A 14,071-nucleotide genomic window follows, 5' to 3' on the forward strand; every position below is an offset into this window, starting at 1 on the left:
CGGGCGGGGCGAGGGCTGGAGCGCGGCGGGCGTGGGGCAGAGGTGTCGGCCCGGCTCCGCCCCGGCTTGGCGGCCAGCCCGCCGGGGCTGAGGCCCGTGCCGGGGTGGTTTTTATGGCTGCGCTTAGCCCGTCCTGCCTCGGGTGCGCTCCTGCCGGAGCGAAAAGGGGCCGGCGGGGAGAGGCGCTGCCAGCTTGCCTCGACTCGACCCCCGTCGCCAGAGGCGGCGATCCCCTCCCTCCCTCCCTCACCCGTGCCGTCCCTGCCTGCCCAGCCTTGTGTCTGGCACCGGCCCGGGGCAGGTGTGTGTGCGTGACCCGGCCCGCCCCTGCTCCGGGCTCCGCTCGCCACGGGAGGGGCCGCGCTGCCCCGGGGGCCGCTCCCGGCACGGGGTGCGGGGTGCGGGGTGCGCCGGCTCTGCCCCGGGACTGCGCTTGCTGCTCGAGACAGCTTTCAGCGGAGCGCACTGTACGCGCCCTCTGTAAAATGGGAGGCACTCACAGCTACAGAAGGAGACCGAGGGACTTCACTGGGAGCAGTGCTTTTTAAAAAAAATGTATCTTGGCTGACTGTATCGATTCCAAGGAAAAGTGCTTCCTCTTAATCACTGAAATACAGTGTGCTTACAACGATTGTAGCGTGCCATATGAAGTCATGTTCTTTCCTTACTGATGTACCTAACCATGAAGGTACTGATGGTACCTAACCAAGGAAGAGGCAAATGCTGTGCTTGGCAAGGCCCTGTCCAGTGCTAATGGCATGGACAGATGAAAAGCCACTTACACTTCTCATGGATAGACAGGTTACCTGTCAGGTCTTCATTTATGCTTTGTTTTGTGGGTAAAGTCAGTGGAAGGGGCCGAGTATTTCCAGCTCTGCAGGACCAGTCTATGTATATAACTGTCTAATAGACCCTAGTGTAACATACCTGTTAGTATGTTTGGGTTGAAATTTCTGTTCATTTTGATTCTAATATACCCAGTTGGTAATGCTGTAAAAACAAAGCAAAGAAGGAAGGGGAAAGGATGGGGAAAGTATTTTCAAACACAGGGCTGTGCATGCATGTCTTTATTCCTAGGATGTTTTAATAAATCCCTTTACTTAGCTTGCTAGTCTGTATGGCTTTAAAAAAGCAAATTAAGACACCAATCTGAAGCCCTGAAGGGTATGACTCAGTGACATAACAATAAATTGTAGTATCTCCTGCTAAGTAATTACACCATATCATGTCACAACAAGGTATTGTTGAAATACTATCATGTAGCTCATAAAGTGTCATTTTTTTATTATAAGCCTATAAAATAAACAGAATGCTGTGTTACACACATGGGCACAAAATATTTCATTAGGGCTGTGAAAAGGAGCTGCTGTGCTTTTCTTGCAGGAACATGCTCAAGATAAAGTAGGTATGTCCCAGTTTGCATTCTTTTATTCTGGGAACTAGCAGAGGTTAAACAGCAACTGAAACCCTTAGGTCAGAGGCAGAACTGTTCTGATGTCAAATCATGAGAAATGCCAAAATATTTAGTAGTAGCCAGCATGCTCCTGGTAAAGTCTTTTCTTGCTATTATCTAGCTGTGGCCTCAGATGAACCTGTTTTAATCTGCTGTAATTTTACTGTCTTCTTGTGAAGTAGCAGAGGAGAGGGAGGATTGAGAATGATGCTTTTGCACTGTCAAGACTGTATACCTTTCAGCATTTTGCTGCCTTCCTTTGGTAAGTCCAAGTTTGAAGGGAGCAGAAATCTTACTGATTTTAGTGGGAATTGAAAAAACAGAAGGGAGAAGCTGGGAGCAGAGAGAGTCCTTGCCATCTGGTTAGCAGACCCAGCAGTAACCATGACTGGAAGTGTTTCTAGATCAAAGGACTGGATGATGGCAGCCCTTAACATCTTCCAGCACAACACCTCTTCCATCTCTGTTCTACCCATTATCCCCACAGAATGACTTCTGTCTCAAAACAGAAGGAAGAGAAGTGCTATGCAAGTCCTTGGTATTGAAAAAAAGAAAGAATGCTGCTTGGGTGTCCTTTGGTTTGTAGCACCTGCCATGAGCCCTTACAACAAGATGGAGCATTTAACATGATGGGGCCTTGAGGATCCATAATCCCAAGCATTAGGAAGTGTGTTGGCAACATGTTACAAATTTCTGATATAAGCAGACAGGAGATGTTACCTAGAGTGTGTTGAGGGGAAGATATGGATCTCTGGTGTGAACAAATCAGTATTAAAATGTTAAATGAATGGGTATAATATGTTCAGATGTCTGTTGAAAGACCAAATCCAGCCATTTGTTGAAATGAACCCTTGCTGCATTCAGCCAAATTGACATTGCAATAAACGTGACTGTTCTGTCATATTTCTGACAAATTCTGCTTCCCAAAAATCAGTCAAAAAAATAAAGGAAATACTTAAAAATTGTGTGCACTTTTTCAGTCCTTAATTCAACTTCAGGTTATGAGGCTAATTGAAAGTAGTTTGCTGGATCCAGGCAGTACAATTGTTAAGCTGGCATTTCTTCCAAGTTGTTCTGTGTTACAAAATGTACTCTATATATAGTCAGTGAGTGGTATTTATGCAGGGAAAATGTCCACTGCAATCAGTGGGTTTTTCCTTAGTCTACAGATACATGTTTGAGGGATTTCAATATCTCTGTATAAACTTATTGTGTTCTGCAGAGTTTCAGGTCAGATAGTCACCTCATACATCTAGTACTCACTGAACAGCTGCTGGAAGGAAGAGGGACAGATCATCACCTAGCCAGCAATACTCATTACTTTTCTTAAACACAGTTCATATTTTTGAAGAACCATAAAATTTACACTTAAAATGCTATTAATTTATTGCACACCAAATGTTTAATCTCCACAGTACAGTGAGGATACATGCTATAAGTCCAAGTTGTTAAAAATACAGACATCGAGGCAGTAAGAAATTGAATTGAATTAAAAGCTTAGGTATGTTTACACTGCAGTGATGTACATACCTGAGCTGGTTTAAAACTAGTCAGCTGGGGAGCTGACTGGCTGTGTAGCAATCTGGCTGTGGCAGTGTGGACCCTGTAGCTATCTGGAAAACATGCCCAAAAAGCTGGGTAAATACTTGAGTGGTTAGGCTGGCCTGAACTCAATGGCCAGACTACTACCAGTGCCCTAGACAAGTAATTGAAAGCTTGCCTGGCAGTGTGTCCACAGCATTGCAGTCACATCACTTGTGGCTATAGCACAGACATACCCTTCTGTGAATTCTGTGACTCAGCCTTGTCTTCTGGCAATGATTCCCAAGCTCTCCTGGGAGTTCTGTGGCTAGTACCAATTCAGTGGTCCATGGGAAAGGCCTTTGCAGATATTAAAAAGCTCACAGCACAGCCCAAGATGCACTTTATAGCATTGAGATGTCCTGTGTTGTAACGGTGGGCTCTCGTGAGCACGCGAGCAGCTCGTGAGTCAGTCTGTGTGTTTGCATAATTGGGTCCTTCTTGTTTGCTTGGAGGAAGGGCAAGGCGAGGGTGAGTAGCCAGGCTTCCTGCCTCTGTCATACAGGTGTGGACAGGAGGAAACCACTGGAGGAGCTTGGGCAGAGCTGGTATTGAGGTGCACGGGGCCTAGGGCAGAGGCTACTGGGTGAACCCCTCCCTGCCTCTCTCCTGCCCACACAGGGATGACGAGTCTTGCTGCCTGACCTGGCCTGGGTTCTTCCTCCTGCCTGTCCCTTCCTGTGGCCCATGGACCAAGACAATTACTATAGTTCCTCACCCCTGAAATGAATTTACATTTTGTGCAGAAACAAATTTCAAACACCACAACACAAGGTTCTTCTGTTGTGGTATTCTTCTTCACGCCTCACACAATGAAAGGATGGATGGCTGCTCTTTCTAGTTAAAAGCAACAAGTCACACCTGACTGCTTTTAACAAAAAGCAGCTCTTTGAGGGTCAGCCCTCAAGCCCACTGCAGCAATCAGAATTGCAGAGGCAATATGTGGGGACTGGGGTGTGTGTGTTGAATTTCTTGTCATGTGTTGATGTTTTTAAGAACAGGCAGGATTTTGTTGCAGGTGTGATGACTACTGAAGTCTGCTAAACTTGAATTTCATAATTTGAATTGTAGAATGATGGTTGAATTTAGTAGTGATGTCCAAGATGTGGATGAGGGACACTTGAAGTTTCCATAGCAGGAAGAATAACAACAATTTTGGAAGCAAGGGCAAATATGTATATGTGAAGATTGATGGGCTTGAGACCAAATCTTCATCAAGTGTTTGCTGATGTGAACTCAAGACAATGTCTGGATGATGTTATAATTGAGAATGACCTTGTGTAGGTGCCTTGTTTCTTAATACTGTTCTTGAGCTTTATTTCTATAATGATGTTTTCCTCAGTACTGGGGCAGGAATTTCTCTCCAGATTGTATAACAGAAAACGGAAAGATGACATGGTTCTCTCATACAAAAATATATGCAGTCAGTGGTTTTGTTATGAAAGGTCTGTTGCTTTCAGTCTATATTGACTGTTTCAACAGATAGCAATGGAAAACACATGGGTAAAAAGTGAGTTATTCTGTTGACTTTCACTGTATAAGGATTTGTTTGTGCTCTGGAAGCCTTGAAATTATGGTGTGTTGGGTTTGCATGGCCAGGTTTTGGTAGCAGGGGCTTAAAGCTGTGGCTTCTGTGAGAAGCTGCCAGAAGCTTCCCCTGTGTCCAGCAGAGCCAATGCCAGATGGCTCCAGGACAGCCGTGCTGCTGGCCAAGCCTGGGCCAGTTAGAAATGGTGATAGTGACTCTGTGATAACATATCTAAGGAGGAAGAAAGAAAGTTATTGTGCAGATGTAAGTGTGGCCAGAGAAGAGTGGGACAAGAATATGTGGAAGGAACAACTCTGCAGACACCCAGGTCAGTGGAGAAGGAGGGGCAGGAAGTGCTCCAGGCACTGGAACTGAGATTCCCCTGCAGCTGTGAGGTGAGGCAGCTGTGCCCCTGCAGCCCATGGAGGACCACAGGAATGCTGAGATCCACCTGCAGGCCGTGGAAGAGTCCCACAATTGGAGCAGGGGGATGCCTGAGATAAAGCTGTGATCCCATGGGAGACCTGTCATGGAGCAGGGTCCTGGCAGGGATCTGCAGACCCATGGAGAGAGGAGCCCATGCTGGATCAGGTTTGCTGGTAGGACTTGTGAGCCCTTGGGGACCCACACTGGAACAACCTGTCCTTAAAGGTCTGCACCCCATGGAAGAGTGACCCATGTTGGAGCAGTTTGTGGAGAACTGTTGCCTGTGAGATGGACTCTACATTGGAGAACTGTCTCCTGTGGGAGGGAGCAGGGGAAGGACTGCTCTCCCTGAGCAGTGGCAGAAACAATATGAGATGAACTGACCATAATCCCCCATTCCCTGTCTGTCTGTGCTATGGGGAGAGGAGGTAGAGCTGGGAAGGAGGCAGGGGTGAGGAGATGTGTTTTGAAGGTCTTATTTTACTTCTCATTATCCTGCTCTGATTTTGTTAACAATAAATTCAGTTAGCATCTCTAATTCAAGCCTGTTTTGCCTGTGACAGTATTTGGTGAGCAATCTCTCTGTCCTTAACTCATGAGCCCTTCATGGTATTTTCTCTCCACTGTCCAGCTGTGGAGGGGAGTGATAGAACAGCTTTGGTGGGTGCCTGGCATCCAACCAGGGTCAGTCCATGGTAGGTGGGAAATCAAGAGAAGTAATTCTGCTCTTTGCTGTTCCCAGAAAATCTTGTAATGCACCAGTTAGATAAAAAGTGGAATTGTTAACAGATGGAAGTTGTCTTTGCTACGCAAAAAAGTAATTTAGATGTGTCAGTTTATGTCTATTTAGGGTCCATATCATGTAAAAGTCATTTGACTTTGCTCAGTTAAGCAACTCAGTGGAGTAATGCCAGGTTACTCCTAGGGGAAAACCAGGTCTTGGATCTTCCAGGAGATAGTTAAGGCTATCTAACTATAGTAGCCTATAGTTAAAGCTGCTAGACCTTCAGTTATTATTTATTTGCTTGACTGATGGGAAAATAGATAACTTTTAAGAATTTTCTTGAGTTTTTTTGTTTTGGTTTTACTGGGTTGTTTTATGTTTTTTTTTTTTAATTTAAGAATTTATTTCCCCATTTTGATGTGTTTTATTATGTATGGCTTTATATAACTTGAGTAGGAGACAGATTGATCTTTGGAGATTTCATATATCCAGAGATCACAGGTTTTTGTGTCCTGGAAGAATGGAGGTTTTGGGTCTAATTTGGGTGATTGAGAGCTGTCTTAAAATATGGAGGATGTTAACACTCCTTTCACATTTGGGGACATTGTTTGCTTGTGTAGTTTAGGATGTACTGTCAGGAATTAAAGAGTTCAATTCAGGTCTGACATAACTCCATTGACTTACTGGAATTTCCACAGTCACAAATGACTCATAATGCTCAATATTCAAAAACAAACTCCAAAAGCATGCAATTTTGGGAAACAATGTTTGGTTTGGTTTGTTGTTTTGGGTTTTCTTCCCTTGCAAACTGGTATTGTATGAAAAAAATACACCAGAAGAAACTGAAAAGTTAATATAGAACAAAGAATGTTGTATCTCTTTAATGTTATTGCATACTTACGGAAAAGTTAGCACATTTCTTTGCTGAATTGTGAGGCCCTGAAAAGACTTATCAGACAAAATGTAAAATTTAATACATTTGACTGAAGAATGTACTGAAATTGCTAAGATAATGGTTCCTTCTCTTGCTGTTTGAAAAACCTTTGCAGACTCTGACCAGTTTGAACTAGCTGCCATCTTTAGCTGATTTTCATAAATTAAAAATATCACAATATGAAGAAAGTATTTCAGTAAAGGCTGTGACAGCCTGGAGAAGAAATGGTGTCAGGAGATCTCAGAGCAGCCTCCTGAGCACTGGAGGTTACTGAGGAGGTGAAACTGAAGCTGAGGAGCACAGCGTGGAAATGGGAGACAGTGGTTTCCTAAAAATGAGGAAATGGGGAGGGGAGTTCTAGCCAAAACAAGGATAAACGTTGTTTTGAAGTTTTGGAACAAGTTGCCCAGAGAAACTCTGAAATGTTTTCAAAAGGTTTTCAGGATCTGACTGGACAAAGTCTAGACAAATCCATTCCAAACTCAGAACCTGTTCTGAGCAGGAGTTTGACCTCCTGAGGTCCCTTCCAGCCTGACCAACCCTGTGATTTCTTTGCTTCTGCATTAAGTACCACTGTTGGGGAAGATAAAGATCATTATATACTTTAAAATCAGGCTGTTCATGGCAACTTCTAGCTATAAAATGCTGTACTTGTTAAAAAAAAAACCTGCATGAGAACAAATTACAGGTTAAAATTATCATAATGCAGGCATTAAGAACAAAGTAAAGGAATAGCCAGTGGCTACCTATGTAGTACTATATGGTCTAGCAAGAATGGCATCTGTTGGTTAAAAACAGAGAACAAGAGCTGTTCCCTATTTTAACCAGCAATAATATTTTTTTTTAATTTTCTGCATATTCTAAGTATTAAAAGCAAAAAAAAAAAGAAATCTAGGAAAATACATAATTTGAAAACTTTTAGAAAATTATATCAGTATGTCTCTTTTTTAAAACATATTTGCTGTTTTCATGATACTTTCAAACTACTTTTGTAAAGCAATGATATTTAGAATTTTAGTGTATATAAAAAAATGATTAATGGGGTGATATCAGCTATAGTGTGAAATAGAGACCTCTTCTATGAAATTTAATTTCTTTGCCTTCTACACAGATATCTAATAATGTCATTATTGATCCACATATTTTAATGAAAAGTGATTTGACTGAAAATTTTAATTGCATGCTTAGCAATGCAGTTCCTGCAGTAAGAAAAATACATCTTTCTATCTGCAGAGCAATATTCTATACTCATAAATTAATGGGAGAAAATGCCTGTTTGATGACTATTGCTTTCATCACTGTGCCTCACACGTCTGACTGCAGTATGAAGGCTAGATGAAATTTCACTTATTCAATATGGGCATATTCTTTGGGACAGTACAGCCACCAGAAACTTGAGATGAGGATTATCTTGTAGGTCTGGTTTTTCGAACTAGCTAGGGTGTGTTACCTTAATAAGTAAGCCAAATAATTACTTATTTACAGAGTCAGCAAATAGTAAGGTCACACTGGCATTTCTGAGCAAAGAATGACACTGAACTGATCGGTTAAAGTGGCCTGAATTTATTTGAAATACTCCAGCAGAAGTTATAATTCAGGCAAAGCCCTATGGAATTGTAAAAGCAGAAGTACTGAGATAGAAGGGTATGTGGCATTCAGAACATCCATTCAGAACATGGGAGGTTACTACACGGGTATCCTGCTTACAGCTCAGTTTATGGTTCAGGATTTCATCCAGAAAGTGAGTGACATTAAAATGATGTGAAAGTAAAGAAACTATTTCACAATATGTGCAAGTCTTTCAGTTGTGCTCATAGCTTCTCCAGTGCAATAGGAAAGCATTTGTACAGTATGTTTTGCCAAACAGCTTCAAAATTTTTCATGAATCAGATTAAGCCATCACCAGAAAAACATCTTCAAGTCTAAGCTTTGAGGGAAAACTCATCATTTCTGTTCCTTAATCTATATCACTTCATACCAGTACTACATTTTCAAAAAAGACCAGGTCCTTTTTAAGTCCTCAGGTTTTCAGAGTGCATCTTGAAACAGTTTTGAAGGAACCAGGTTGTTAAAAAGTGGGAGTCGTGGTTTAAGCCCAGCTGGTAACTAAGTATGACACAGCTGCTTGCTGCAACCTGGCCCCCAGTGTGATTGGAGAAGAACTGGGGGAAAAAGGGGGCTGAGATAAAACCTGTGGGCTGAGATAAGACCAGCTTAATCATAGGAATAAAATATAATAATAATACTATGATAATTTAAATGAAAGGGGATGCAACAAAAAGAAAGAGATAGCAAAATAAACCCCAAGAAACACAAGTGATGAGCACTGTAATTGTTCACCTGCTGACAAATGCCAGGCCTATCCCTGAGCAGTGACTGACCTCTCCCCCACCCAGTTTCTGTACTGAGTGTGACACTCTATGGTATGGAACATCTCTTTGGCCTCCTTGGGCCAACCATCCTGGCCATGCTTCCTCCATGCTTCTTGTGGACCACCTTGCTGGCAGAGGATGGGCAGCTGAAAAGTCCTTGACTTAGAGTATGCACTGCTCAGCAACAACTAAAACATCAGTGTGCTAGCAACATTATTATCATACTAAATCCAAACCCCAGCCCTGTACCAGCTACTAGGGAAAAAATCAACTCTATCCCAGCCAAAACCTGGAGAGTAGGGAAGTACATCATAGAAATTGTTCTTTATTGGCATTTCTCAAGGTAAACCGGGCTTTTAAAATTTTTTGTTTGCTTTGTAGGTTTTTTTGTGAGGGGTTTCTTTTAATTTAATTTAATTTCATTTCATTTCATTTCATCATTAGTAACAAAAGGTGGAAATAGAATTGAAATACCAGTGTATGTATATATATTTCTATTAAAATATATATCTATATCTATATATATCTATGCACTACAAGCACTGCAGTCAGGATCTCCTGCTTGCCTTCTCAGTGCTGGACCATTTACTATCCCTCTTTGTGTTTACATAAACCCTGTTTTTCAAATATACAGAGGCAGTGGACCTGTGTCTGACCTGTTTTCCATGCTTTGGGAAAAATCTGCTAACTTAAGTGTGTACTTATTTCAAATGGTGTTGGAGACTTTCAAGTACAGCACTATACTCATAGCTTGTGAAGAGTATCTAAATGGCCTTTATTTAATTAAAAGCTACATATGGGTTAAAAGCTCTGGTATCAGTATAATTGAGATAGAGCTATGAGATGTAAAACTGGGGTAGCAGGTATGTGCAGGGAAGGTGAAACAAGGCTTCTGTTCACAAAATCTGCTTGCCCATATTATTGCCATGTGATGTTGATTAATTCTTACTTCTGGTCCTAAATGGCTGTGCCTGATGTCGCTGTCTGGTTGAGCTCTCTCCTTGTTTCACTAAAGAAGCAGCAGCATCTTCACTGGTTGTAAAGGGAGCATTTGTAGCAATTGCCAATAAAGGCAAGATTACAATGGACACTAATTTAAATAAAAAGCATTTGAGCATTTTATGTGCCTGGGATGCAGGGAGTTTCTATTTCAGCTCTTCTTCAGTCCTTTCCTTTAGACTTTGATGACAAGCATCACATACTTGCTAAGGGAATTTCTTTGCTGCAGTTCTGTGAAACAGGGAAGCATGATCCCCATTTTCAGGAAACTGGTAGTGTGAGCAGGGAAGTGTGAAAATTACAGTGTCTGAATTAGTAGAAATTCTGTTAAATGTTCAAATGTCTATCTCAGCTTAGAATTGTGGATTTAGGCTTCAATGTTTCAAGAGGTCAAGAGCTGAGCCTGGCTTTGTTGAAAACATTGGGAAAGGAGTGCACCAACCTTCCCCTCTAACATGCAGGTGTCCACTTGGAGTTCAGTTGTATTTGGTGGAGCAAGAGATTTTCTGGGCTTTGAGGATAGTGGACTTTTCCTAAGCAATTTCCTAAATTATGAACAGGATGAAAAAGCCAAACTAATGTATAAGTTGGTTTAGAGACTTCTTTTCCCCTACCATATGACAAAGAAATATTCATGAGTAGTAGAAAAATGCCTGAGGCCATGAGCATACTACCATGGTAACATTGCTCAGTTTGCTTTCAGGAAACTGCTGATTTTTGAACTATGTTTATCCAGCCATCACCACAGATCTTGGGCACAGAGACAGCAGTGACACAACTGACCAGCTCTGCTTTTTTGGGCTAGTTAGCTGGTGTGCTTGGCCACTCTGACACTCTGGGCCTGGACTTAGCTTCTTCCTAGGTTGGTTTCTATATACATCACTGTCCTGAATAGTCCAGACAAATGCAATGTACTTTCATTCCTGTTTCCAAGCTGTGGAGTGTCTACTGGAATGTGTTGCTGTCTGTCTGAACACTATCTGCTATTACCCTTTCAATATTTTTTATGACTGTGCTGTGACTAGTTTCACCCAGTTGTTCCCAGATGCTTCAGCCATGTTCTGGCCCTTTTGGGCCTTTGGGCAGGCACACAGCCTCCCAGACCTGGAGAGAGGTGTGAAGGGTACCTTCCCCTCCCAGCACTTTTGTACCAAATGCTCTCTGTGTCAGATTTGCACAGGAGGGTGTTATGTCCCACCAGACACCCTTGCAGAGGCTGGTTATGTAACTTTGTAAGGCTAAGTTCCAGTATCTATAGTAACACTTAAACAGAAATAAAACAGTTCCCAAACCAGGAAAAAATTACTAAAAACTATCCAGAAATTAGATTTTACCTCTCCTGGGTCACATCAAAACATGGGTTGTTGGATCTATACAAACTGTAGATGAAAACCTTATCCTTACTGTGTCCTTTGACAGTTAGAGATGGAGCAAGAGCAAGAGAGCAACAGCAAGAGAGCAACAGCAAGAGAGATGGAAGAGAGGAAGAGGTCTTTAGAGAGGAGACAGTTGACCTGGAACAGGCATAGCCAAGTGGCACTTTCCAAAGCTCCAAAGATGCTTTCAGAAACTTGGTAAGAGGGTTTTAGTAGGGATGGGTGTGGAAGAGTCATGGGAATGTTAATAATGGCTGCCTTTTGAAGTGTGTTGGTGCTGGGAGAGCACTGCTGCTCATGTGCATATTGAAGAGTTTGTCTGGGATGTCTGAGTGGCATGGGACTAAGATGAACAAGATTAGGAGAACATGAAGATGGCTTTTCAGTTTACTCTCCTCTGTCTACACTGAAGGCATGCTCTCCTCAGGCTTCTTCCCTTATGAACAGCAAAGTTATTCCTGTAGTGAGGAATAACTCAGTTATTCCTGTAGTGAGTTCCTTTCTTCTCAAAGGAACTGCTTCAGCAAAACCTCACCAGTGAGGCATGGCAAAAGCAGATTCACATCAGTGAAGAAACTCAGCCTTTGGTGAACAGTTACTTAGAAACACCATCATAAAAATCTGCTGTAGAAATCCTGAAGCTTATTTTTAAAAATAAAGAAAAGTTGTATTTACAAATAAAATACATAAGCTGTATTTATTTCTGCAGGCATCAAATCTGTTCTGTCATCTCTGCAGGGCAAACAATGTCCAAAGTCTTCCTTTAGCCTCTTCCATTGTGCCATTTCTCCTCTTTATGAAGCAGTTGCAGAATACATCTGGAGAGAGCAATATATTGTGCATACTTCTAATAAAAGGCCTGGACAATCTGCTACAGGTATTCAATGAATAGCTGAAAACTTAGATTTTAGGGTTTGTGGAATCTCCAGTTTTGTAGAGAATATAGGTATTTTTCTTGGGTAATATTAATGGCTCTTCTAATGCAATTTTCAACTTTTTGGGTTTCTGTTCTTCTATGCTTGAATAGCATTATATTCTGGCACAAAGTTTCATCTCGTTTTGAAGTGTGCTTGTGCCAGGCAAGAACTATAAATTCATAATGCAGAAGTCTCAAATCAGAGCTTTACTTATTGGGTTCCAGAGAGGATCATAAAATGCGTCAGTTATTTAAGATGCAATGTGAAAATAGAAAAGGTACTTTAATTTAAGAATCAAGCTATCAAGCTTAAGGAAATACTATTTTAAAAAATAAGAGAGGTAAAATAACATTCATTTTCAAAAGCAGCTGAGTTTTATTACCTTAGGGAAATAATTATATAACTCAAAACACAAATTAACATCTCTCTCAAAAAGAAAAAAATGCTTTAAAATTTGCCACTAAGTCTGAAGTGTTTAAACTCTCAAATCTTCCAGAGAAAATTGTTGCAAACACCAGTCCTTTGGAGGTAGAAGTTCTCAGAAATATGCACTTTAGAAAGTTAGAACCTCTTCTATAGACACCATCAGCTTAGAGAAGTCCTCAGTGACATGCTTTTTCCCCAGTACTCCAGAAACCAAGACCTACTCAGTTAATAAACTAGCTTTTAGTTACATGAATAATTAATAAAAACATCATCAGTCCATCTAAACTTTTTAAAGCAGCTATGATCGGGGCTGGGGAAGAGAGTTAAAGGCAAATGGAAAAAGGATCAGTTGTGGAACACTTTGACCATAAAGGTTATAAATCTTTCTTCATGTGTATAAAAAAACCAAACCTAACAATAGCAATCTTGGCAGGTAGTAATGAAGAATTGGGAGGATCAGAAATTCTAGAGTGGAAAATCAACATACACACCCACTGGACCAAATTCACCCATGTGCTAATAGCCAGCAACAGCCCAATTCATGCATAAATCCTATTTACATCCTTAAGCTGGAATAGAAGTTTAGGAGTGATTTCAAAGATACTTGAGGAGATAGAATTTCAGTCTTTGTGAAGTCAACATTCCACAAAGGCTTGTGTATGAGTCTAACCTAATATACTGCATATATTTCTGGTCTAATAATTGATAATGTGTAAACTTAAAATGCTGGCTGTAAAGGTTAGGAAGAATTGGAACCTAAGCAAAGAAATGTAAGACATGAAGAATAAATCATAAAGCCTGTCTTTTAAGTATGTGTCAACAGTAATGGATAGTTAGTGTAGGCACAAGGCTGTATATATCAAAACCATTGTATGAGCAATGGCCTAGATTCTAAATGCCAGCATGTCAATGGTTCCAAGGAAATGCAAGGGGCTACTTTGATAGGGTTTCTCTTCACTAAGCTTTATGTGTAAGAGATATACCTGTATTAAATGTTATTACCTCCTATTGTTTACAGATGAAATAGCATGATGACCAGCAAAATATTCAGTTCTTAATTCTGAAATAATTAGACACAAATCTTGAAAAACAGTGATGCTGTGAATACAGTCACCTGAGCTGTGTTGCATCAAGAAGTTATTTGCCCCTGCATATTTAGCAGAAGACATCCTTGGGCGTGTGTAGTGATAATTGTAATTGAGAGGGAGCAAAGCAATGCTGGTCCCTTTTCATGGCAGTGGCTCGCACACTGAGGAACCTTGAAAACTCTCTTGTTTCACACAGGCTATCTGTGGAATTCCTGCCATCTATGTGCAATGAATTCACACTGAGATC

The sequence above is a fragment of the Agelaius phoeniceus genome, chromosome 4 (genome assembly GCF_051311805.1).
Source record: "Agelaius phoeniceus isolate bAgePho1 chromosome 4, bAgePho1.hap1, whole genome shotgun sequence".
NCBI lineage: Eukaryota > Metazoa > Chordata > Aves > Passeriformes > Icteridae > Agelaius > Agelaius phoeniceus.